This window comes from Sorex fumeus, unplaced genomic scaffold (genome assembly GCF_029834395.1).
Source record: "Sorex fumeus unplaced genomic scaffold, SorFum_2.1 ptg000183l, whole genome shotgun sequence".
Lineage (NCBI taxonomy): Eukaryota > Metazoa > Chordata > Mammalia > Eulipotyphla > Soricidae > Sorex > Sorex fumeus.
The window spans coordinates 5081330-5085610 of record NW_026606240.1 but is presented as its reverse complement, the minus strand read 5'-3'; the positions used below and the strand labels follow the sequence as shown (position 1 = coordinate 5085610).

At 37.7% G+C, this 4281-nt stretch overlaps 1 non-coding gene across 1 annotated transcript; it reads right to left on the bottom strand.

Annotated features, from left to right (window-relative positions):
* Positions 1–663: 663 nt before the first annotated feature.
* On the bottom strand, positions 664–770 carry LOC130017251 (U6 spliceosomal RNA). The gene has a single exon (XR_008791355.1). It is a non-coding gene; the product is annotated as a U6 spliceosomal RNA (small nuclear RNA).
* Between the last annotated feature and the right edge of the window lie 3511 nt (positions 771–4281).

Below are 4281 nucleotides of genomic sequence, written 5' to 3'. Positions count from 1 at the left end.
AGTATTCGATATGCCAAACACAGTAACAACAAAGTCTCCAATGGAGACGTTACTGGGCCCACTCGAGCAAATCGATGATCAACGGGAGGGCCTTTTCTTAAAGAGGATTTTCTTTTTCTTCTTTTCTTTTCTTTTTTTTCAAATTTTATTGAATCACCATGAGATAGTTACAAGCTTTCATGTTTGGGTTACAATCACACAATGAGCAAACACCCATCCCTCTACCAGTGCACATTGTCACCACCAATATCCGCTTTATACCCCCCCATTCCCACCCTCCCCCTGCCTCCATGGCAGACAATATTCCCCATAATCTCTCTCTTCTTTGGGGCATTTATGGTTTGCAATGCAGATACTGAGAGGTTATCATGTTTGGTCCATTATCTACTTTCAACACACATCTCCCATCCCGACCGGTTCCTCGGGCCATCATTTTCATCCCTTCTCTATTCCAGCTGCCTTCTCCCCTTTGCTCATGAGGCAGGCTTCCAGCTATGGAGCAATCTTCCTGGCCCGTGTATCCACTATCCTTAGGTGTCATCCTCATGTTATGTTGTTTTATACTCCACAAATGAATGCAGTCCTTCTATGTCTTTCCCTCTCTTTCTGACCATTTCATTTAGCAGGATACTCTCCATGTCTGTCCATTTATAAGCAAATTTCAAAAATATGTAACACTTCACGAATTTGCTTGTCATTCTTGCGCAGGGGCCATGCTAATCTTCTCTGTATCATTCCAATTTTAGTATATGTGCTGCTGAAGCGAGCACGGATTTTCTTTTTCCACTTCATGAACCTAACTGCATCAGTCATAGTATGTTAATGTATCTGAGGGTTTATGTCTGGGCTCTCAGACTTATTCCATTTATTCCAGTGTCATGCTGTTTTTATTACTATAGCTTTGCAATGTGATTTAAAGCTAAGGATGTTATAATTGTCATATTCTTTTTTCTCAGAAATTTTTTGGCTGTATATGAAGTTTTCTGATTACACTTACATTTCAGTAGTGTTTTTGAAAACTCATTGGAATTTTGAGAAGGATTGCATTGAATCTATATAATACTTCAGATAGGATGTATTTGGCAAATTTAATTCTTTCAACTCACAAACATGAACTATTTCCCTATGTTTTCTTCTATTTAAGTAGTGATTTCGAATTTTATGTGTACACATCTTTCACATCGTTTTTTTAGTTGATTTCTAGATACTTATATTTCAAAGCCTAAATGTAGTTTTAAATTTCTTTCTCTCCTAGTTAGTTCATTGTTTATATGTAGAAATTCAACTTCTTTTGTGTGTTGCTTTTGTAACTTTCTACTTTACTTGGTTGGCTTATTTTTTCTTATAGTTTTTAGAGGAGTCCTTAGGGTTTTCTCTGTATTATCATTGTGTCATCTGCAAAGAGTTATTGTTCCAGTCATTTTCCAATTAGTATATCTTTGATTTTTTTCTTGCCTGATTGATATGACAAGGACGTCCAAAACTGTACTGAATAATAGTGGGTAAGGTGGACAACTTTACCTTGTGACTTATCTCAGGATTTAAAGTATTTTGTTTTCTGACATTGAATATAATATTGGAGTGGGTTTCCTGTATATGACTATTTCTAACTTGAGATACATTATTTGTATCCCTATGTTTTTAAGAGTTTTTAAGTCATAGATGATAGCTTTTTAAAAGTTCTCTCTGAATCTGCATGATTACATTATTTTTATACTTCCTTTTATTGATAGTGTGTATTACACTAATTGATACATTTCTTAAGTTCTGTTGGTCATGGCATATAATCCTTTTAATATATAGTCAGATTTGGTATGCCAAAATTTGATAATCTGCTGCATTGATGCTTATCAGGGATATTGATCTATAACTTTCTTTTTTAGTAATATTTCTGACTGCTTTTAGTATCAGGGTAATGTATGCTTCATTAAAGCTGCTGGGAAGAATTCCCAATTTTTTACCATTTTTGGAAGAGAGTTTTGTGGAAGAGATTAAAGAGTATAAGTAGTATGTCTTCTTTGAAAAATTGTTAGAAATCACTAGTAAACCAGTCTGGACATGGACTTTTGTTCTGATTCCTTCATCTCTGATCTCATTTATTTGCATTTTTCTTTTATTTTTGATATGAATCAAAAAAGGACTGTCATTATTGATTTTTATTTTTTAAAAAAAGCACCTTGGTTTCTTTTTCATGAATGCTTTGTGTTTTTTCCTTGATTCCTATGTCATTGGTTTCTAATTGTTTATAATTTTTATTATTTCCTTTCTTCTTATCATGGGGTTAATTTGTTACTGTTTTCCCCTAGCATCTCAAGCTGTGAAATTAGGTTAATTACTTGAGCTTTTACTTGTCTCCTGTTGTATATCTGCATTGCTATGAGCCTCGTATCTACCTCCACCACACACAATATTGCTTTTGCTGTCTACCATAGATTGTGACGGCTTATGTTTTCATTGTCATTTGTTTCAAGGAATATTTTTATCTCAAATTTACTTCTTGACTCAATATTTATTTAACCAGATATTATTCTGTTTCCTTTTTCTGGAAACTGTTTTTATTATTCTGAGGCTGGAGAGATAGTAGAGCACCAACTTGGGTTTAATCTCCAGCACCCCATATGGTCCCTCAGCACCAACAGGAATGATCACCAATTATAGACCCAGGAATAAGCCCTGAGCACCACAGGATGTGGTCTACCCCCCCCCAAAATATTATTAAAACAAACATATAATTAATTTTCACCCTCATTGTGTGAAAAAATGCTTGATATGATTTTTATTTTTTACCTTCTAGACACTTAATCATGCTGAAGTTAATGGTCTATCCTGGAGAACATTTCACACTCACCAGAGAAGAAAGTGTATCAAGCATCTTGGGAGAAGAGGGTCCTATACATGCCTATTAATCCCAGCTTTTCCAGTTCCTCATTTGGAGCTTTTGTTTTCTTATCGTTTTTCTGTCTGATTGAGCTGTCCAATGATGAGAGCGAAATGTTAAAGCCACACTCTACTGTTGGGCTATCGATGTATGTCCCCAGGCCTACCAGTAGTTGTTTTTTAAATTTTGCTGCAACTTTATCACAGTTATGTAGATAAGAGTTTAGTCTCCTTGGCCTATTAATCCCTGCACCAGTGAACAATGCTCATCCCAGCTTTCGTTACCTTTATTTCAGAAGTGGGAGGTGGCTTTGGGACCACAACAGTGATTCTTGGAGGTTACTCCTGGCCCTGCACCTTGAAATAACTTCTGGCAGTGCTCAGAAACCATGTGGGGTGTCAGGAATTGAACCTGTTAGGTCCCTAGGGACCCTGAGGGAGATTCCAGAGTTAAAAGTCTATAAATTAGTAACTCTCCTTTTCCTGCCCCCTCCCTAGCAGAGCCTTAGAATGAAACTCTTCCCTGTTGGAACGTAAAGTCGGGAACCATTTGTTGGGCCCTCCTTATCTGTTACCTCCCTTAGAACTCTTCCCTTATCCACCTCCGGAATGCAGGGCTGAGAATCAAAGGAAGCCAGGTGATAACCAAATGTCCCAGTTACCTGATGCCCACTAGTCACAATGCCTATGTACGTAAATGCTGATCTTTGAATCTATAGGCTAAGGAGTGATGTACTGTTAAATGGATTGGTTAAGAAAGCATATGTTGTTACAAATCTATTGGCTATGAAATGAGCGGGCTTTGCTGTAACAGCCAGTGAAGGCCTATATAAGATCCCCTTTGAAGAAGTTCGGGGTCTTGCCTCACCTAACTGACCTGCGTGTCTGTGTAGGCGGCTTGACCCTGGCTAGCCAGTCTTACAATAAACCTTGCTTGCTGTTTGCAGTCTCTGGAGTCTCTTTGTCGTTAAAGGGAGATCACGATCCGCGCCCTCACAAACCCAGGTTGGTCACATGCAAGGCAAAAACCCAGCCTGCTATACTCTTGCTTTGGCCCCCTGTTCCTATTTCATTCCTTTAAATTTGAATGCTATTTAGTATGATACGAGTTTGAGTGCCTTTACTTTTTTCCCCTACTTTATCACTTAGACGGTTTCCCAACCTTTCATTCTAAATCTCTGTTGATCATGAGAATTTCAGTGTATGTCTTATAAGCATAGAAGGATCCAGCCAGCCACTTTGTGCATTTTGATTAAGAGTTCAGTCTATTGACATATTTTTAAAGGAGCTTCCAAGCAGTGCTGAGGAGACGCTCAGCACTGGGGACGCTCTGATAAATCCTGGCCAACTGAGTCTATAAAAATCAGATTACTTTTCTACCTTGACGATTGGTATTCCCTAATT